At 50.8% G+C, this 22531-nt stretch overlaps 1 protein-coding gene across 6 annotated transcripts in view; it reads left to right on the forward strand.

Moving 5' to 3' along the window:
* The window catches only part of CLN8 (CLN8 transmembrane ER and ERGIC protein), a 67048-nt gene that overhangs the window by 24118 nt on the left and 20399 nt on the right, over positions 1 to 22531 (forward strand). For 2 of the 6 annotated variants that reach the window (XR_011564569.1, XR_011564568.1), the window contains exon 1: positions 19248 to 19427. The exons of 1 other annotated variant lie outside the window; for it this stretch is intronic. The gene's annotated coding sequence lies outside the window, so the exon portion shown is untranslated. 3 more of the 6 variants (XM_070781746.1, XM_070781748.1, XM_070781747.1) reach the window with 3 other exon arrangements.

Here is a 22531-nt window from a genome sequence, read left to right on the forward strand (position 1 = left end):
AGACCTTCTTTCTGGTATGTAACTGCAAGGGGAAGGGTGCTCTAAGTGTAAACACCGGATAGGGGATGTATTTAGCACAGAGTCAAAGAAAGATAGGTGTGAATTGTAGCTCCTGCTGAGCTAGGGGGCAGAAAAGCAAACTTAGTTTCAGACATTCAGAGTCAGGAGCAGTTAAAGGAAAAAAAAAAAAAAACTAGACATGTTCAGGCCTGTGCAGTGCTCTCTTTATCATCTTTGCTCTCAGGAAAGAGAAAAGCTCCTTCCTCTTTTTCTGCTTCTCACTGCAACCCTTTCTGCTCACAGCCACTTGACCTTTTCCTCTCCTTCTGCCTCGAACTCCAAACAAAGGGAGCTGTCTGCAAAGGAAGCCCACCAAGGCCAGAAAAGGGGAGAGGCCGGGCTTCCTGCCGTCCCCAGAGGAGGGGTGCAGGACAACAAGCAGAATCGGGCCTCCCCTCCCGGGCAGACTGCAAAGGGCCCCACTTTCTGAAGCAGCAGAAATCACCGCCGCCCTCCCTGTCCGCAGCGGTGGACGCACAGGAGCCACCCCTTCCCAGACCTCAGGGCCGGCCCACAGCAGGCAGGACTTCCCGCCCGGGCGTGTGAGCAGGAGTCACGTGTCTGCTGACAGCTCGGAATCAGCCGGAGGGGAACATGCCTTCCCTGCAGGCCTGCCTGGCAGCCCAGCTGGGTGCACCAGGCCCTGGTGCTCGCAGCAACCCACGGCAACATGCTCATTTTTCAATTGTTTTCAGAGAAAACGTCAACTCCAAGGGTCCTGGGAGTCGACTTAAATGTGTATGAGCTCTGTACAGGCCAAGGGTGTGGTGCGGCAGTGAAATGACCCGAAGGCGCGGCCATGCAGCCGTGAGGCTTCTCAAGTTGGTCACACGTATGCAGTGTGAACACTCGGTGTGCAGCTAGTCTCCTGGCACCAAAGCTTTGCTCTCAGCATCATCTAGTGATGAGTGTGATGCCACCAACATCTTGGCCTTGTCTGTGCACCGAAGCCAAACGAAAAATACAGAGACAGAGTTTGGAGGAGACGGAAAGGTGGCTTTAGTCCCCAGCCAGCAGAGGGGAGACTCAGCAGGCACGTGTCCTCAGGAGCTGGAGCCCCCTCCATGAGGAGTCTGGGGGATCATACAGATGAGGGCGCGTGGTCAGAGGGCAGTGATGAAAATCAGTGGCGTAAGGATCTTGTGTTCTTCCTCCTCTGGAGTTGGTCTTGCAGGGTCACGGGCTGGTGTCAGGTAGCAGGGGATTGGGTCTGGCTGTCTGGCAACCCAGTAGCTGGATCCATTGGCTTTTGTGTATTGTACCATGGCTTTCGTTCTGTAATGCAAAAAGAGAAAAACTGGGCGGGGAGGGCTGAGACGAGTGTGCCTGATAAACATAAAGGTAAAGTATCAGGTAAAGGTGAGGACCACGTGCAGGACGCAGTTAGCATGGAGTCAAGGATGATGGGTGTAAAGGTAGCTCAAGCAGAGTTACAGTCCACAGGCCAGTAACCTTTAATCCACCTGCAACGCGGGAGAGCCGGGTCGGGAGACTCCCAGGGACAGAGGAGCCTGGCGGGCTACAGTCCATAGGGCCGCAGAGTCAGACACGACGGAGCTACTAAGCACACACAACAAAGTAAAGACTAGGAGTGATCTGGCCTGCGGACTCGTCTCTGTATCTTCTTTGTTCTCAGGAAAAAAAGAGAGTCATTTCTCCCTTTTTTTTTCCTTTTCACTGCAACAAATTCCCGCCCTCCCCCCACCCCCGCCCCAGTCAGTTTATTCGCTCTGTATCAGTGGAGGAAGGGAAATAGGGGTGGTTCTTGTCCAGCTGAGGACAAAACCTTAGTTTTGTTCTGTTTGACAATCACCAGTTGTCCAGCTCAGAGGCCCTCATGGGTGTCCTGGAGCTTTATTAAGGGGCCCGAGGGTGACTTTTCTGATTATTCCTGCAGGATCTGTTCTGAGGAGGGCTGTAGTCTCTCTCACATGCTAGTAAAGTAATGCTCAAAATTCTCCAAGCCAGGCTTCAGCAATATGTGAACTGTGAACTTCCTGATGTTCAAGCTGGTTTTAGAAAAGGCAGAGGAACCAGAGATCAAATTGCCAACATCTGCTGGATCATGGAAAAAGCAAGAGAGTTCCAGAAAAACATCTATTTCTGCTTTATTGACTATGCCAAAGCCTTTGACTGTGTGGATCACAATAAACTGTGGAAAATTCTGAAAGAGATGGGAATACCAGACCACCTGATCTGCCTCTTGAGAAACTTGTATGCAGGTCAGGAAGCAACAATTAGAACTGGACATGGAACAACAGACTGGTTCCAAATAGGAAAAGGAGTTTGTCAAGGCTGTATATTGTCACCCTGTTTATTTAACTTAGACCTGTTGTCATCTGGAGGAGATAAAACTTAACAAGTAATTTATAAAACAGAGGCCAAATGTCAGTAAAAGAATTATTTTAACTAGGGGTCAAAGAAGGAGTAAGAATCAAGTTACATTTGATGACAGTTTTGATTGTGGTGTACTTCGGGTCAGTGCTTGGGTGTGGACATCAATGTGGCTATTGGGCATTCAGTTCAGTTCAGTTCAGTCACTCGGTCATGTCTGACTCTTTGTGACCCCATGGACTGCAGCACACCAGGCCTCCCTGTCCATCACCAACTCCCAGAGCTTACTCAAACTCATGTCCACTGAGTCGGTGACGCCATCCGACCATCTCATCCTCTGTCGTCCCCTTCTCCTCCTGCCTTCAATCTTTCCCCACATCAGGGTCTTTTCAAATGAGTTAGGTCTTCGCATCACGTGGCCAAAATATTGGGAGTTTCAGCTTCAACATCAGTCCTTCCAATGAATATTCAGGACTGATTTCCTTTAGGATGGACTGGTTGGATGTCCTTGCAGTCCAAGGGACTCTCAAGAGTCTTCTCTAACACCACAGTTCAAAAGCATCAATTCTTTGGTGCTCAGCCTTCCTTATGGTCCAACTCTCACATCCATACATGACCACTGGAAAAACCATAACTTTGACTAGATGGACCTTTGTTGGCAAAGTAATGTCTCTGCTTTTTAATATGTTGTCTAGGTTGGTCATAACTTTTTTTCCAAAGAGCAAGCATCTTTTAATTTCATGGCTGCAGTCACCATCTGCAGTGATTTTGGAGCCCAAGAAAATAAAGTCTCTCACTGTTTCCACTGTTTTCCCATTTGCCGTGAAGTGTGAATGGGGACTGGGTCCCATGGTCTTAGTTTTTCGAATGTTGAGCTTTAAGCCAGCTTTTTCACTCTCCTCTTTCTCTTTCATCAGAGGCTTTTTACTTCCTTTACGCATTCTGCCATAAGGGTGGTGTCATCTGCATATCTGAGGTTATTGGTATTTCTCACAGCAATCTTGATTCCAGCTTGTGCTTCATCCAGTCCAGTACACTTGTGTTTTTTTCTTCTTGTCAACATGTGGTCTTAAGCAATTTCATTTTCTAAGCATATAATGATGACAAGAGGAGACTTTTTAAAAAGTAAGGTTTAATCACCTGCTGCTAGCTGACTTTGTTTTCGGAATGGCTGATGGTATCCTAAGTCTGACACAGCTCAGGAAACTCAAGTTCTTAAAATACAAGGACTTGTCTGCAATCACACAATATTGTCTCCTAGACACCATTTCCCTGGGTGTCAGAGCCACAGCTACTCTATTTTTACTTCAATTGAAATTTTCCTTAATAGCCAAAGCATCTGTCAGCGTCAGTGGTGTTAGTGTTTCTCTAGGTACGAGAAGATACGAGAATCAGGGCTCATAGAAATCTCCTCCCCAGAGTGTCTAACTATCTAAAGGCCTGTTTTGCCAGTTTTTTTCAGAGTGGAGAGTGCCTCATTCCCGATCTCCACCCTGAACTCTTTTCAGGGGGTGTTGAAGGTCAGCAGCTGCGATGGCCATGATTTCATCTTTGTAGAAGTAGATGGCAAGTGCCAATTTCCAGTTGGCAGAGCCCCTTCAGGGTCACGAAGCTGGCTGTGGTTTGGGAGCAGTACATGACTATTTTGTCCCACGGTCCTAGGAATGTTCATTCCCAGGTCTTGTGAAGGTTTCTTTAACAAGCCATTCAATATGCTGTTACTGGACTGGACCATAAAACAGTATTCAGAATTCTCTGGATTACTTGTACTTACTGGTCTCTTGTGGTCCAGGAAAATATTCCCTTCTGTTGCTTCTTCCATATCCAGAGTTACACTGTTACAATCAAAGATCTTATACAGAAGTACATATCTGATCAACTGCTTCAAGTCACCTGCTGCTGCTGCTGCTAAGTCGCTTCAGTTGTGTCCGACTCCGTGCGACCCCATAGACGGCAGCCCACCAGGCCCTGCCGTCCCTGGGATTCTCCAGACAAGAACACTGGAGTGGATTGCCATTTCCTTCTCCAGTGCATGCAAGTGAAAAGTGAAAGTGAAGTCACTCAGTCATGCCGGACTCTTAGTGACCCCATGGACTGGAGACTACCAGGCTCCTCCATCCATGGGATTTTCCAGGCAAGAGTACTGGAGTGGGCTGCCATTGCCTTCTCCTCAAGTCACCTAGTCGTCATCATTTTTGTTGGACGCCTGTTTACACACTTGGAACCATAAAGACAACAGTTTTATAAAATAGGATATAAGTAATACAGCTAGTAACATTGACAAAGTCATAGTGTAGTGGGGAAACAAAAGCACAAACTTTGGAAACAGAACAAATTAAAACAGTGATTAGTGTATTCGTTGTAATCTGTTTGTAGTAAATCATCAAATCCAAAGGAGAGCCATCTAGAGAAGCTAAATTCTGGCAGGGTCAGATAGAAAAAGATAAATGTTTCATCTCTGTTTACAGAGGCATACTTTATTAACTTGTTGTAGGTCATAGCATAAGAGAAAAAGTTTTTTTGAGGAACAAAGATTTAAGTTAGGATATTTTCCAAAGTCATAAAGTTATAAAACATATTCATCATATTCATATAAACCATATTCATTCTGTCCCATGTAACTGATTCCTATTGATCTGCGTGCAGTAATCAGGTTTTCCATCAGAGTGTTGTCATTTGTTACCCAGTTCAGTGGCATTGTCTAAAGGCCATCAGAAACTTACATTTGTTTAAACGATTCTTTTTATGAGTCTTCTTGAAAATCTTCATTTTGTAAAAACTATAAAATTATGACTGTCTATAAAGGACAAAACTTGAAAAAGAGTGATTAAAGATTTGAGTACAGTACAATTAGCAGAAAATTTGGATGTTTTTGCAACATAAAATATTTTAGGATAATCACTAGGATTATGATTGATAACATTTTATCAGGACGTATCAGATGTTAGAGACTACATATAAATTCTGAAATATCTATATTAATGAAATTTATCCATACACTATAGTTTATAGTTTACCTCAAGTTGTCTGACAGTTTCTGAATTAAAAATACCGAATGTACAGTTGGACATTCCTCTCTGAGATGTCTCAGAGAGGTTTTTTTTAATGCATCCATCCCAGAGTCAGGTGGAGGCTAAAAGAGCTTTAGTTAGATTTTGGTATTTGGGAAGTTTGTTAGAAACGTCAAAAAGGTTTTGGAACAATACAGGATCATAGGGCATTGAAACAACACTTATTTAACCAAAGTCACAAGACAAAGAAAACAAGCTCGGATCACTTAAGGGCACAGGAACTCACATGATCTGTTATCAAAAAGGAGCACTTCCAACACAGAAAGAAACTAATTCTAGTCTTGCAGGAGCTTACTGAACAAAATCTAAACTTAGTTAATCCTGATTATACATAAAGCTTTTTCCGCAGTCTCTCATCAGTTTCTGTATCCAGATCAGCCTCTCATTTCCCATCTAAATAAAACCAAGAAGCTCACAGTCTTATTTTTCCTCAATAAAATGTAATTCCATTCCTCATGTCGTTTTTTACTAAAATCGTATATTTTACTTTCTTACCGTATACTGAAATGTTTGTTATTTCATTTGCTTTAATTGCATGTTTAAATTAGGATCCTTAATTACTGAACACTTTAATTTTTAGTAAAAACTAAGAAATAAGCAATTATGAACTGTCTTTTATATTGGCATTTTATGGACAGGTGAGCATGAACACTAGTGATAATTTCCAAAAATATTTGGTTTTTTATAGTGAACGTCTCAGGGTGACAGCAAACATTTTTGTTAGTATTTTGAAATATGTTTATAGTTTTTATACTACCTTTAATATTTCTAAATACATTTTTGTTAATATTTTAACATACCTTTATAAAGCTATGACAAACCTAGCAGTAGTAGTTAAGTCGCTCAGTCGTGTCTGACTCCTGCGACCCCATGGACTGTAGCCCGCCAGGCTCCTCTGTCCACGGGATTCTCCAGGCAAGAATACTGGAGTGGATTGCCATTTCCTACTCCAGGGGATCTTCCCAACCCAGGAATCGAACCCAGGTCTCCTGCATTTCAGGCAGATTCTTTACTGACTGAGCTATGAGGGAAGCCCTATGACAAACCTAGATAGCGTATTAAAAAGCAGAGACATCACTATGCTGAGAAAGGTCCGTATAGTCAAATCTATGGTTTTTCCAGTGGTCATGTATGGATGTGAGAGTTGAGCCATAAAGAACACTGAGTGCTAAAGAATTGATGCTTTTGAACTGTGGTGTTGGAGAAGACTCTTGAGAGTCCCTTGGACTGCAAGGAGATCCAGCCAGTCCATCCTAAAGGAAATCAGTCCTGCATATACATTGGAAGGACTGATGCTGAAGCTGAAGCTCCAATACTCTGGCCATCTGATGTGAAGAGCCAACTCATTAGAAAAGACCCTGATGCTGGGAAAGATTGAAGGCAGGAGAAGGGGACGACAGAGGATGAGATGGTTGGATGGCATCACCGACTAAATGGACATGAGTTTGAGCAAGCTCCGGGAGTTGTTGAAGGACAGGGAGGCCTGGGTGCTGCAGTCCACGGGGTTGCAAAGAGTCACACACGACTGAACAACAATGACAAATACCTTTAGTTTTTTTTAATTCAGTAATTGATGTCTCAGTGTTTTTTAGCTATTTAATAAACTTTTATCATTTAATTTAAATTAATACAACTTTATAACTTTAAGTTACCAAATACCTGGAAAGATTGTTACCGAGTCCAAGCTCCTTCTGCTTGCTGCAGGTCAGGTCAATGAATCCGAGAGACGAGGTGTTGAGGCAAGGAAGAGACTCTAACTGGGGAGCTGGCCGACTGAGAAGATGGCAGGCTGGTGCCTCAAAATAACCTTCTTACTGTGGTCTGGATGCCAGTTTCTTTTATAGACCAGAGAGAAAGAAGCAATAAGGAACTAAAGTCAAAGGGCAAACTAAAGAGGGAGAGGCAGGGGAAAGTGAAAGGGTCTTCAGGCTTGTGAAACATCCCCAAAGGAATGGCCAGCCTTCAGAAGGGGGGTGTTAATCTCTTCTGTTCACAGGTGGGCAGGGACAAACTCTCTGAACAAAGGCGCTTTAGTTTACAGTCAAGCAGAGGGGCAGGGTCCTCTGGGAAGCCATTGAGTATGATTATAGTAGTAAAAGCAACAAAAAAGAAAGTCAATGAAACAGTTTCCAACATGGAGTCAGAATTGGCTTTCTCCCTGCAACCAGATCATTTTAAGTAGACATTTCAAAAATATTATTTTAAAGAGTTTATTCCAAAGCTCTTATCTCATTTACATTTAAAGTTTTATTATATGAAGTTATTTTCCTTATAACAAATAAAATATTTATTAAAGCTAGGTACTATAAAATATTATACTTAATTTTGTGACTCTTAACCATATGTCAATTAGATCAGTAAACTTTAATACCAGGTATCAACTTTATATGGAATATTTTCTAGTTCCTGTGAATCTGGAATCAGCCATTTACGCCGGTTTATTTATATTTAATTTGTAAGCGATCACTTCTCAATTTAATAGAGTTTTTTATGCATTTAATTTTGATAATGCTTTCCAAAGGTAGAGATCTCTCATATGTATGCTGTATCCACAAGCAGGCAAAACTAGAGATCTCAGGGCTTTACTTTAAAAATAAAGACTTAGTTATGAACCAGATATTGCATTATAAGTTTACTAGTTTACAAAGAACGGTTGAAATACATTAATATTGCTTGTTCAGATGACTGAGGCTTATTATCTTTTTAAAGGTTTCGTGGTGACCCAAGGAGGAAAGAGCAGATGAAACCAAGGAGGGTCTTGGAAGCGGGACTGGAAAGACCAGACCCTGTTTTCCCTCCCTCCCCCATGCTGTAACTGTTATTGGATCTCAGGGCCTCCTGACCTGCGGAACCTGTCTCCCCTCCTACCCCACAGGGAGAAGGCATTTGCCTTACTCTTCCCCACCCAGTCTACGTGCCTCATCCAATCAGCAAACGACCTGCGAGGCCCCTGTCCCACTCCTTGTACCCTGGCTATAGAAGCGGACTAAGGACCCCGATCGACGTCGGTTCTCCCTTGAGCTGGCCCACTGTTCCAACAGGGTCTCCCACTCTAAAACTTGACTCCCTTCTTATTCTGTCTCATGTCTGGAAATTCTTTTCCAACCTGCGCCCAGACCACAACAGGTTTGCCTGAGGGAGCAATTCCAGCGGTTTGAATTTTATACTTGTCACTTTTTTTTCCCCTTGGTTTTAGGTCTTGTCTGATTGAGTTAATCAGGCTCAGTCTCAGATCCTTGTGGCCTGTATTTATATTTTGGTTTTAAGATTTCCAAGAGAAAGTTGTTTGTAGTTCCCCAAAGAACTGGTCTGTCACCTGAAAGATTTTATCAGTGACAAGATTTCTAATTAGACTGAAATTTATTTTATGAGTTTTATGTTTTATGATTTTACAGTTTATCATATCGTCAAAAGTTTGTATGAGGCATTTAGCAAAGACCTTTTCTCTGAGTTACAAATTAAGCCCAAAGCAATGTCATTATTTTTATGAGCCCTTGAATGTTAGTTTCCAGCTGCTTCCAGGTAGTTCCACCGTATGGTGGAGACTCGCCCAAACATGACTTCCAAGTCCCACCCGACCTGCCCCAAAGCAATACTTTCCATCAGGATCTCCTTTTTCAAGAAGACCCCTAAACTGAACCATAGTCCCCTTAGGCGGGGGTCAGAGGTCAAGGCGCAGCTCCAGGACTCACCACAGGTGCTGGGGGTGTCTTGGCTTCCTTAGCCCAGTAATTGGCTCCACTGTCTCTTGTGTTACTGCCCTGAGGCCTGCTTTCTGTAATGCAAAAAGGACTACAAGGGGTGGTCTGTGTGGAGAGCCTGAAAGGTGAGCACCAGATATGGGATGTCATCAGCACAGAGGCAAAGCCTCATAGGTGCGTATGCAGAGTTAGGGGGCAAAAAAGCAAACTTAGTTACAGTCTACAGGTTAGGAACAAAGAGAAAGCTAGTGAAAGCTTTTCACTAGTGAAAGCTAGTGAAAGCAATCAGGCCTGCTCTCTTCTCTCCATCTGCTTTGTTCTCAAGAAAGAAAAGCAAAGCCCGTTCCTCTGTTGCCTTTTCTCTGAGACAGGTGAGTGGAACGAGGCCTTGAGAGATGAGACCTGGATGAGGTGGGATTCGTGTGTTTCAGAGAAGGGTCCCGTTTCAGGTTGGATTGCCCATCCCCAAATAGACACGGTGGGTCCTAACCCCAGCCCCTCAGAATGTGACCTGATTTCAAAACAGGGTCTTTATAGTGGTCATCAGGTTAAAATGAAGTCTGGGGAGGGGGGGTCCTAATGGACTGTGATGGGCGCCCTTATGGAAAGGGGGGTCTGGGCCCAGTGCAGGGGGAGGGGGGACGCAGGGGACATGCTGGTGGGGACCAGGGGCCGCTGCCACCACCAGAGGGAAGCCGGGAGCAGACCCGCCCAAGCCTTCCCAGGGGGCTTCCCAGGGGGCTGGGTCTCCAGATCTGTGAGAAAACAAGCCCCTGTTGCTCTAGGCTGCCCGAGATGTTGTGCTGGGTTACAGAGGCCCCAGGACGCTGACGTGACCCCAAATCGAGAGGGACCAAGTCGTGAGTCAGGCAGGCGAGCGCATGCTGGTGTCCCAGCAGGCACCTGTCAGTGGAGCAGACACAGTTTCTCTGTGCTGCTTCCACATATACAACCATATGTACACATTCTGAGTAGAGTCACAGCTGCAGACAGAGGTGTAGTCATGGGCACACAGTGGCTGCACCCTTGCCCCAGCTCCAGCGGTTGCAGCAGACTCCCAGGGGCTGGGGGCTTAATCCCCCGATGTTTATTTCTCACACTCTGCAGACTGGATGACCAGCTCCGTGTCTGCTGAGGACAGACGGATTCCCCCCAGCTCCATCGGTGGCATCTTTTCCCTGTGTCCTCACCTGGCATCACAGCCTGGATGCCATCCGGAAGTTCCACCCTTGTGACCTCCCCCCAAGGCCCTCCCAGCACCTACCCCCACCCAGGGTTAGGCTCCACGTGTGAGCTGGGCACGCGCCCGCCCTCTGGAGCAGGTTGTTTACGGGACGAACCGGCTGAGGTGTGTCGTCTTCTCTGTTGAGACAGCCAGAGTGTGGGTTGGAAAAGAATTTCTAGACAGAGCATTTCAGAAGGGAGTGAGTTTAGTAAGAGCAAAGGGCAGATAAAGTGGACTCTGCGAGTGCAGTGGGCCAACCTCCTGACAGACCAGGGAGAGCTGACAGTTTTCTTAGCTTAATAGTTAGTTTTGTAGCCTTAAGACAAAATAAGGCTGGAAGGCTGGCCTTAGGTGATTGGCTGGGGCACTGTGGGATGTTTTCTAGAGTGGGCATCTTTGCGTAATTGGGAGTCAGGAAGTTTGTTAGCAATGATTAGGGTGCTTTTGACAACAATTACAAAGGGGCTTTGTCAGCTTGGGAGGTGACCTTGGCTCTGGGTTCTGTTTCTGTGGCTGGTGCCAGGCGCACCTGTGGCCTTGGGGCAGGACTCCACATCCTCCTGGACCAGGAGCTCCTGGGATGGAGCAGAGATGCCGCATCGTCACTGCTCATCCCACCCCAGAGACGGCCTTGCTGAACACAGAGGACAGGGAGTGAGGCTCTGCGACGTGGGTTCCAGGGCCGCTGGGCTCACACGGAAACCCCCACAACGCACCCCTGTGCCCGGGGCCGGCCCTGCACCTGCCCTCACATCCCGCACAGCGGCCGTGCTCAGGCCGCGAGATGCTTCAGCCTCGTTTTTGACAAAATAACAGACAAGACTGTGCAAACTTCTGTACAGAGGTCACAGTTTAAACCGTGCCTCCCATGGCTGAGCTCAGGCTGGCCTAAACAGAAGTCTCTCTCTGGGATTCATCCAGGCAGCCCCTGCCTTCCCCGACCCGTCAGGTCCCCAGAGGCGCCCTGAGTCCTCATGTCGCCCCACTTTCCCAGCTGCACCCCAATTCCAGCCCAGCCTCGGGTGCCCCCGAGTCCACCCCTGCTTCCTGCTGGTTGCCTTTGGTAAGTTAGCATCTGTTGCCACAGTGGTCGTTCGGAAGCTAAGTGGAAGCCTGTGTTTGAGACAATGGTGTTGGTGTCCGAGCAGCGCCTGCTCAGCGATGACCCCTTGTCTCAGTGGCTCATGGGCTTTAATTCCCAGCAAGAATGTCGAGGTGGCTTGACTTGAATTTACAAGTCGTGTTTCAGCGGGAGACGTGAGGACAGAAGCTCCGCAGACCTTATTTGTTCCTCTTTTCAATTAATTTTTAATTATGCACTTCACTTAAGAACTTAATTACTTCAACAGTAACCTTCAGCCTCGGCTCTTAGCATAGTACAAACAAGACTGGGTACCCAAGCATCCGCGAAGGAGAATAAGAGTAAGAATAGCCACACTTCCCAGCGTGGACTGGCCACTGCTGGTCTGAGGGCCTCGGTCACTGAGGAGATGACCTTGACCATCCCCCTGGGCCCTGTGACCATCCCCCCGGGCCTTGGACACCCAGGTGTCCAGCGAGCAGGTCAGCACTTCAGGCCCTAGACACAGGACTGCTGGGGGCAGCTCAGGAGCCAGTTCTTTACCAACCGGCCAGGGGGGACTTAAATGACCCCGACCCAGGAGAGCCACGCTGGTGCAGCCGCCTGCAGGTCTGGGTGGCAGGGACAATTACTAGCTGCGTTTTATTTATTTATTTATTTTTTTAATAAATCACTAGCTGCGTTTTAAAGAAGTAGAGACAGAGACTAAACCTCGCCTTAAATTCAGCAGAAAGTTCAAAGCGTTCTTGCTCTCGTTGGCTTTGTTTCGCTCTTGGGTCTTTTTGTTGTTAGTTTTTCACAGGGTTGAAAGAACTGAGCGTCCACCTGAAAATGTAGGTGTGAACTCTGGCAAACTGCCTCAAATGTGCCCTGGGATTGTTCTATGGAGGTCAGACAGGCAGCCCGGGAGGTGCTGTGGTGGCGGAGGACAGCTGTGTTCGCACAGCCCACAGACAGGAGGTGGGCCCCCCACGGGGTCACGCGGGGAGACAGAAGGAATGGGGACCTTTATGGTGGTCCTCCTGGGAAAGGCGGGGCGGGCAGGGGGCTGGCCCGGTTAGGGATTGCTGAGTCTGAACCACTTCAGCTGGATCTGGGCTCTGGGCAGGGGCCCCCGCCGTCTGACACGTCTGTCCTGGCTGATTAGGGCGCCTGTCTGGGAAGCTAGTGTCATGGGAGAGCCGGATGGAGCGGGTGGGGGTGCTGTGTAGTTTATACGTGGTCTCCTCAGTCTGGGAGGGGCGGTCCTTCCGGGTCAGACATACCCCAAGGTATCAAAGCGTTATAAATACAGAAAATAAAAAACATCCTTAACACACAAACATAGCTTTAAACCAAGACTTACTTTCTCAACCGAGAATACATTGTTTTTTGTTTGTTTTTTTAATTTTATTTATTTGGCCGTGTAGGGTCTTACTTGCAGCACATGGGCTCTTTTGTTGTTCCTTGTAGTACGTGGGCTTCCTTGCCCTGTGGCATGTAGGATCTTACTTCCCCAACCAGGGATTGAACTCACGTCCTCTGCATTGCAAGGCATATCTTAACCACTGGATCACAAGGGAAGTCCCGAATACATTCTGTTTTATCGCAGTATCTCTTCTCCCTTCAGAATGGACCATGGTTAACTGAAACGGCCGTGGTTACTTGTTCACTTGGAGCACATCCTAAAAAAATGCTTGGACTTCCCTGGTGGTCCAGTGGTTCAGAATCCACCTGTTAATGCAGGGGACATGGCTTCGATCCCTGGCAAAGGAAGATTTCACATGCCACAGAGCAGCTAAGCCCATGCACCACAACTACTGAAGCCTGAGCGTCTAGAGCCCGCGCTCTGCAAAAGAGAAGCCACCGCAGTGAGCAGGCTTTACACTGCAGCTAGAAAAAGCCCACACGGCAATGAAGCCATAAAGAAATAAATAAGTTTAAAAATGTTTATGAAACAAACTTGATGAAAAGCATTATCTGTATGGGTGTTCTTGCTTTGTATGATACAGTGACTGTCCTAAGCTTAGGCCCTATGTCTTCTCTTGATGCTTGTAAACACAAGTTCAGACCGTCCTGTTATTTTCTTAAGTGAAAGTGAAAATCACTCAGTCGTGTTCGACTCTTTGCCACCCCATGAACTATTCCTTGGAATCCTCCAGGCCAGAACACTGGAGTGAGTAGCCTTTCCCTTCCCCAGGGGATCTTCCCGACCCAGGAATCGAACTGGGGTCTCCTACACTGCAGGCGGATTCTTTACCAGCTGAGCTATCAGGAAAGCCCCTTTTTCTTAAGTGAATTGTGTACTAACAGGAAGGTTGCTCCCAGGTGCTTTGAGGTTGGGAGCTCATTGATTTTCATGGTTAATATTTATTGGTAGAAAAGAACAGAAGACCAGCGTCCAGACATAAAGCTACCCTGTCTGCAGATTTTAGAGTTTTTTTAGTTTATTTTATTCTTTTTAAAAATTTTTGTTTATTTTTGGCTGCCTCTTTTTCACTGTGTAGGCTTTTCTCTGGTTGTGGAGAGTGGGGGCTGCTCTCCAGTAGCACTGGGCGGGCTTCTTGTTGCTGTGGCTTCTCTGGTTGCTGGGCGCAGACCCAGGGCTTGGTGTGCGTGGGCTTTATTGCTCCGTGGCATCTGGGATCTTCCTGGATCAGGGATAGAACCTGTATCCCCGAGTTGGCAGGCGGATTCTCATCCACTGAGTCAAGAGGGAAGCCCTGTCTGCAGTCTTGTTTGGGAACCGTGACTCTGAGGTCAGCGTGTGTCATTTCACCCCAACCTGGTGAGTCTTCCCTAGTGAAGGCGGAAGCAGCCCATCTCGGACCCTCTAGAGGCTTCGTCCTCCATCCTGCTGCTTGTTTTTTATCCTGGAACGACTCACACTAAACAGGTTTGGCCGCGGAGCCAGGCCACCCCACCCCCGCCGGGCATGACCATGGCCCCGAGTGGCGCATGGGCGTCCTGTGGCCCTCGCGCTGGGTGACTTTCGTCCAGAGTGACTCAGACCTTGCCTGTGACACTCCCCACGCCTACCAAGTAATTATGGAGAACCAGAGTCACTCTGCCCTGGTCTCACTGAGCAGAGGACTTTGTCAGAGCATAGTGGTGGTCGGGCCATCCGGGGCCCTCAGGCCCTGGTGAGCGGGACAGCTCGTTGATGGCTCCTCTGGCTCCGTGACTGTAAAAAGAGAAAGGCCTGCGAGTAGGGAGTCTGTCTGCTAATTGCGGCTGTGGTTTCTGCTCAGCTGACCCCAGTCTCACATCCTTGTCTCTGCGCCCAACGCTGCAGTTCCCAGGGGAAAAAAACTGAAAACTCTCGGGTAGGTTTTTGCTGTTTGGCGATTTTGCATGTCCTGTCTCAGTGTGTTACTTTTGGGATTTGCCTGCTTACAGTATTCTACCTGACATTGGGAACACTCAATCCCGTTTTCTTTACGTGCCTGTGTATTTGATATGTGTATCACCTTGTGCTCTGTTTGGCGGGGGATGGACGGCAAATTTTGAGTCTGTAAATTTGTCTGTAAAATAATAACCGAGGTGAGAGATCAAGGTCATTAAATCTCTCTGTGGTATGAATCGAGCATTTCTCACAGTTGCGCTTGACCCTCCAGGTCACCTGATTTCCATCTGGGACCAACCCGAGAGGTGGAACTGGACCGACTGGTTGGGGGGCGTCTCTCACAGGGTTTCTGTTTGTAATTAGGGCATCTCCACCCCCGGCCCCCACAGGGCTGATGTTTCTTGTGCTTCATCTTCCGGGGAGTACAGCATCCAGGGCACCCTCCCCCACGCCGTGACAACCAAGACTGTCCAGACTTGGCCCTGAAGGGGGGTGTTCCAGCTGAGGGTGTACTTCAGTTGGCCCCGGAAGCAGCCTGACTCTGCAGCGCTAGAACCAGCAGTTTTCTCGAGGAGGTTTCGTTGTTACAGTGATGTGTTTGGCCAGGGGAGACTTAAGGATTCTTTGTAACCCACGATAATGACAGCCATTAGCTTCCAGCTCATTATTTGCACCAGAGGCAAACCGGCTTAGCTGACACTCAAGGAGGAGAAGCCTGGATGCCCAAAGAGACTTTTCTTTTAATATTTATTTTTATTTTACTGATTTGGCTGTGTCGGGTTTTAGCTGCAGCACGCAGACTCGTAGTTGCAGCATGTGGGGTCTAGTTCCCGGACCAGGGATGGATGGAACCCGGGCCCCTGTGTTGGGGCACCGCGTCTTAGCCTCGGGACCACCAGGGAAGTCCCTGGAAGAGACTAGACCAATCTCATCTTCTCCTGTCTGTGGCTCAGAGGTTAATCAAGGCTTCCGAGGTCCCAGAGCAGTAGGAGTAAAACTGGCGAGAGAGAGTTGAGACCCCAGCCTGAGCCTTTAGCGTGTTTTCAGACTCTTGGATCCAAGCCATAGGCACCGTGGTTGGTGGTTCAAAACTATGCTTTGCAGAGAAAGAAATGGACATAATGAATACTCAACAGGAGCAGGAATGACTCTAGGAAGGTACATTTTTCTGTTATAAATGTCTTTTGTTTCCAGGAAGTGTTTGTTTTGCCACAGTTGTTAAGGAACTAGTAAATGGCAACCCATTCCAGTGTTCTTGCCTGGAGAATCCCAGGGAAGGGGGAGCCTGGTGGCTGCCGTCTGTGGGATGACACAGAGTCGGACATGACTGAAGTGACTTAGCAGCAGCAGCAGTATTCATGAGACTGAAACCAAGTGGGTGCTGTTTTGGGGGCTTCAAAGAGCTCCTGTACACAGTCCTTTATGTTTCGGAGCACAAAGAATGGGGTGAGAGGCAAGGTGGTAGGTAAGAGGTGCTTTATTAGAATAGAAGATGCCCTGAGAACGCACTGGCTACAGTTTTACAATCAGAGGAAAAGTGGGGAGGGGAGGAGAACTTCTTTGTCTTTCTTGAGTAGAGGTCATGCTTCCATCATCAGCTCCTCCTCCAGGCTGAGCAAGGGAGTCTTCTTGACTCTACCTGGTTAAGCAAGGTCCACAAATTACTGCTTTTTTGTGTGTGCAGAGAGCACGTTCTGGGGATCCCTAACTTACTGAGCTCACGAGCAGGATGTGGGTCTCACGTCACCGCTGTTTTGTCGTTGGGGGCATGTCTCGTGCAGTTCTGTTGCTCAGCAAGCCTGCTCTCTTGAGAGATCATGCGAGTCTCTCTCATGAGAGAGATCTACAGGGGTCTCCCGTATTGTTCTACTCACAGCCCCCGAGTGGGATGAATTATTTACTCGCCCACTTTGACCCTTCACTCTGACCCTGTCAAGACTAGTTGCTGAAACAGTGAGCAGCTCCAGTTCAAGGCACCACGAGACCCGTGTGGGGACCTGCGTGGTGGGGGCAGTGGGGAGGAGACTGGGCTCACCTTCAAATACAACAGGGACAAGTAGGGTCACAGCCAAGGAGCAGGGTGTGTCTGGGGGGCTGGGGGACCGGATGTTCCCGGCAGGAAGCATCAAGGTCAGGGCATTCTCACTGGACACTTAACAGGGAGGCCCAGGTGATAACGGGGAGGTGGGGCTGAGGAATCTGATCAGATATCCAGCGTGGGGGATTTGTGCTAAAGCTGAACCAAAGGTGCAAAGACAGACCCGAGGTCGGGCCTTGAGGATGGAGGGCAGCCTGGCTCGAGCTGGGGGGACCCCGATCGCCAGCATAGCCAGAATCCAGAGTCTGTGCTTGTTTCTGACCTGTAATCCGCAGATGGCCAGCACAGGTCCAGTGCTTTCAACTGTTGACTGGCAGCAGGCTGTGGGGGTACCACTCTCCAGTGTAACATTCCAGAGTTACTCCACTCCGGAGAGTGACTCCCGGGTTTAAAACTGGGGAGATCCCTCCCTCCCTCCCTTGGTTCTTAGGAAGAGAGGAGAAATCCCAACAGCCGCTCCCCCCCGCCCCATTTGCTAATGTCTTCTAAAAACCTGTCTTTTTCTTGATGAAACAATGAGCGTGTACTGCTTATATCAGAAAGAAAGATGCCACCCTGGCCACCTCCTCTACAAGTTGTGTTTTCCGTCCTCTTCTCTACACTCTCACAGCTTGGACCCCCAAACTCGGCCTCCCGGAGCCCTGTGGGAAATGGGACCAGTCAGTCAGTTACCCTCACCCCGGCTTGGCTTCCTCAATCGACCATTTACAGAAAGGGCTTAGCTTGGTCACACACTCACACCACACATCACACAGCAGGGAGAGGGATCCCTCACCCCGGCTTGGCTTCCTCAATTCCCCCGGTTATTTATCACTAGTTACACCTGTAATTTTCGGAAAACATGACTGGTTTTTTCAGGGTGCTTTAAAGATAGCAGAGCAGATGACAAGACCCTTGAAAGCACTGAGGAATTTACTGCCCGTGTGACTAGCAAGTCATCACCTGGCGCCGCCGACCCCAGCTCCTCTTCTGCAAGGCGGCCTGGTCACCGCCTCGCGCGGAACTAAGCGCGTGCTCCGGAGCCTCTCCAGGGCCGAGGTCGGGGGGCGGAGGCGGTGGCTCCCCCAGCGGTTCACATCTATTTCCACAGGACAGGTAGGACTCGGGGTTCAACCTAGACAATGAGGCATGCCCGAGTGTGAGCGGAAACCTCCAGTGTGCTGGAAGGACACAGTAATCGATACTTTCTTTTCAAGGGCGCTGATAATGTCCATGTCTTATTTCATCCTCAGAGAAGTCCTGAGAGGTGGCTGAGGCCGTGGTTCTCCTCACGGGTTACAGGGGCAAGAAAACTGCAGAGTCTGCGGGCTGGGCGGCATTGCTGCAGCTCAGTCAAGTGACTGCGGGCGCCTCAGGCAGCGGGTCAAGGTGGGGCTGGAGGGCAGAGGCCGCTTCCCATGGGACCCCACGGGCTCTTTCTGCCGCACCCGCTCTGGTCACTGGTCGCCGCGGAGGTGCCGGGCACGGGCCCAGGGGCTACTTAACACCACAGTCAGAAAATCAACAGGGAACTAGGACAAACGCATGAGAGCACAGGATGCCCAGCGGTGACAAGTGCCCTGGAGGTAGCCTCGGGGATGAGACCGCGGGGAGGGCGCTGCTGGGGACACAGGAGCACGCGGGCGGCCGGGTGTGAGCAGGGCCGCGGGTCAGCGGGGTCTCACGGCCTCTCCCCGCTGCTCCATCCGGGGCGCAGGGCTGCCTGGCTCCAGGCCGGGAGGTGGTCCCGGAGCTCCAGAGCCCGGCCTCGTGCTCCCGGGGTGAGGCCCCCATGCTGGGCGGGGACCAGGAGGCGGAGAGGGGGGGTTCACCCGCCGACCTCACGGCCCCACGAGCCACCGGGCAGCAGTGCGGTCCCCGCCCCGGGCACGCGCGCCCGGCCGGCGCCCGGAGCCGGCTGCCCCGGCGCGCGCGGGGCCAGCCTGTAGGGAGCTGGTTACCTGCCCGCCCGAGGGGAAGCGAAACTGCGCCCGCGGCCTCTGCCGGGGGATCACTGCGGGCCCGGGGCTCCGCCGGGTGTCTCCGCGGGGCGCGGCGGGGGAACCGAGGCGTGGTCGGGCTGCGTTCCCGGCGAGTGCGGGACCGGCGGCCCTTTCCTGGTCCATCTCGGTCGGAGGAACAGACCTGGGCCGTGAAGGGCGCGTCCCGGCCTGGTTCCCTAGAGGCCAGAGAGCTCCGCCCCACCCCACGCTCGTGGTACGGCCCGCGCCCCCTGCACGCGGTGGTATGGCCCGCACCCCTCCGTGCGGTGGTACGGCCCGCGCCCCCGCCCAGCGCGCACCCTTGGTATCGCCCATAGCTGGGAGGCCACGCCCCCTGGTGCGCATGCGCAGCGCCGGGCGCGAGGGTCTCAACACATCGGTGTTCGGGTGGGCGCTGGGCGGGGCCGGGTTCTCCTACTGGTCCGCGTCTCCTCGACGATCTGAGAGCCCCAGCCCCGCGCTGAGGATCCCCGCGCCCACCAGGTGCAGTCAGCGGTGGTGACGGCCAGGCCTGGACTGTGGGGGCGGGATCCGGCTCGCCCGTCCTCAGGTGAGCGCGCAGGGGGTCAGGTTGTCCTGTCCGCAGGTGGGCTGGGCAGTGACCAGGTCGCTCCGTCCTCGGGTGAGCCGCGCGGGGGTCTAATCGCCCCTTACGCAAATGGGCCGGCAAGGATCAGGTCGCTCTGTCCGCAGGTGAGCATGCAGAGGGGCAGTCGTCCTGTCCGCAGGTGGGCCGGGCAGTGGTCAGGTCGCTCCGGCAGCAGGTGAGCCGCGCGGGGCTCGGGCCGCGGTGGGAGGGGTGCAGTCCGCGGGCGGTCCGAGAGGACACTGGCAGGCCGGCCCAGACCAGGTCGTGCTGGCTGTAGGACTTGTTTATATTTTTTGAATTATGTTCATTGAGAGTGTTTTTTTACTTACTTTTTGAATGTCAAAAATTAAGTTTATTCTGCGTTAAATATTGACGTAAAATGGGTTGTACCACTTTAAAACTTGGAGAACACCTCTTTCACACTGCAGATTAAAGAGATGCAATTTTGTGGGTGGAATAGGGAATAGGAGCTTTTTTAGGAGATGAAAAGTACTGAAAAGTAAAAGAGGAGAGCTCCACAAGGTGAGATGGAAATTGACCAGTTTTTTAAAGACTTGGCTGGTTCTCTCCAAGCCATCAGTTGCTGCCACATCTCATCTTTAACTCAGTGGGATCTTCCTGCATGTCTTCACACGAGCTCTGCTCTGCATTCTCAAATCAGTGATATTCTTTTTTTTTTTTTTTTGAAGTAAGATTGCTTTACCATGTTGAGCGTGTCTTTAAATTTTGGGAAAAAAAATGTTTAAAAGCTGCTGAAGTATAATTCTCAAAATACAGAGGCGTAATTCCTGAGCAAATAGGGAGCACAGATCAGGTTGGACTAACTCACTGAGGAAAGACCGTCAGAGAGGACAGAACCAACTACGGGTCGGCGGTTGGAGCGGGGGATAGTCCAGGAACGCCGCACCTAATAGGTGCCTCTGGCTGACCTCACAGTGCAGTCCCTGCCAAACAGACCTGCTGTGTGCCCTGGAAGGTCAGGTGACCTTCAGAGGCCTGCAAGCGACCGAGGGTGCCTTAAGAAAGCCTGCTTTTCCCTCTTTCTGATATATTTCCAAGTTTTGGATCAGTGTAGCCTCCAGAGAACGGTGGAAGCTCACACCTGCTCTGGTGGCAAGACCCCGGTCCCCGGGATGGGGCAGCAGAAACCCTTCTCTTCAGTTTCCTAAGACACCTGGTCCAGTGCAGGGAAGCGGCCAAAACCACCGAATCTTGTGAAAGAGACGAAGTTTGTACATAGATTGATTTCCCGAAGTAAATGGAGGCCTGTGGTGCAGAGGCGGGCTTTCCAGCCCCGGAGCCCCTTCCCCTTAGCTGTGGGGCCTTGGCTGCCCAGAAGCAGGGGCTGCAGTGGGGTGACTCCAGAGCCCCCCAGGATTGAAAGAGCAGGGGACCATGCTCCTGGGTGTGGCTGTGCAGGGGGAAGCAACAGTGACCTCGAGCTGGGTTCTGAGGTAAGGCCAGCCTGCTGCCACGGGACCAGCTGGCCCCGGGTCCCCTTGCCTAGAAGGTGAGGGGTGTGGTGGGGTGGGGGGCAGGCGCTGAGCCGCTGGAGCTCTGCCCGCCACCCTCTGGTCTGTGCTGCCTTCCTGAGCAGGGCCCTGCTGCACCCTGGGGTGCTGCTTGCCAAGGGGCAGCAGTGCCACCTCAGGGTTCTGCGGGCTCTCTGGCCGCTGACTAGGTTCCTGCAGACTACCTCCAACCCAAGGCCTGGACTTGCCCCTCATGGCTCAGATGGGTCACCTCACCTGTGTATCCCTGAGGCCCAGGGTGACAGGTTGGACCTGCCCAACCTGCCCAGAAGCTCTGAGCAGGCAGCTCTGCAGGAGGGTGTGTTCAGGGAGGGCTTGAGCAATGACCAGGGTGGGGCGGGTATACTGGGATCGAGTCCTGGGGGTGGAGTACGGGGGGTCCAGTCCTGGGGTTGAGTCCTGTGGGTGGAGTCCTGGGGGTGGAGTACGGGGGTGGGGTACTGGGGTCGGGTCCCGGGGATGGGGTATGGGGGTCGGGTCCCGGGGGTGGGGTACGGGGGTTGGGTACTGGGGTGGAGTACTGGGGTCAGGTCCTGGGGGTGGAGTATGGGGGTCAGCTCCCAGGGGTTGAGTCCTGGGGTCGAGTCCTGGGGGTTACATACTGGGGTCGGGTCCCAGGGGTGGAGTACTAGGGGTCAGGTACTGGAGTGGAGTACTGGGGTCAGGTACTGGGAGTAGAGTACTAAGGCAAGGTACTGAGGCTGGGTACTGGGGGTGGAGTACTGGAGTTGAGTACTGGAAGTAGAGTACTGGGGTCAGGTACTGGGGGTGGAGTACTGGGGCCAGGTCCTGGGGGTGGGTCCTGGGGTTGGGTACTGGGGGTGGCGTACTGGGACCAGGTCCTGGGGTGAAGTACTGGGGTTGAGTACTGGGGGTCGGGTACTTGGGTGGAGTACTGGGGGTGGGGTACTGGAATCAGGTACTGGGGGTGGAGTACTGAGGCCACGTACTGGGGTTGGGTCCTGGGGGTGGAGTACTGGGGTTGAGTACTGGGAGTAGAGTACTGGGGTCAGGTACTGGGGCTGGAGTACTGGGACCGGGTCCTGGGGTCAGGTCCTGGGGTGAAGTACTGGGGGTCAGATACTTGGGTGGAGTATTGGGGGTGGAGTACTGGGGTCAGGTACTGGGGGTGGAGTACTGAGGCAAGGTACTGGGGGTGGGTCCTGGGGTTGGGTACTGGGGGTGGAGTACTGAGGTCAGGTACTGGGGTTGGGTACTGGGGGTGGAGTCCTGAGGTCGGGTGCTGGAGTGGAGTACTGGGGGTCAGGTACTGGGGGTGGAGTCCTGAGGTTGGGTGCTGGAGTGGAGTACTGGGGGTAGGGTACTGGGGGTGGAGTACTGAGGTCGGGTACTGGGGTGAAGTCCTGGGGTCAGTTCCCAAGTCTGCAGAGGGAGTTGCGTCCATGTGTCTGATGGGTCCCACCTCGGCTCTGTCTGGCCTGGGAGCTTTAGTGTCTGCCTTGACCGCAGCACAGATCCTGGAAGGCGTGAGGACCCTGAACCAGGCTGAGGTTGCCTGTCAGTGACTCTGGA

Source organism: Bos indicus, chromosome 27, assembly GCF_029378745.1.
Source record: "Bos indicus isolate NIAB-ARS_2022 breed Sahiwal x Tharparkar chromosome 27, NIAB-ARS_B.indTharparkar_mat_pri_1.0, whole genome shotgun sequence".
Taxonomy (NCBI): Eukaryota; Metazoa; Chordata; class Mammalia; order Artiodactyla; family Bovidae; genus Bos; species Bos indicus.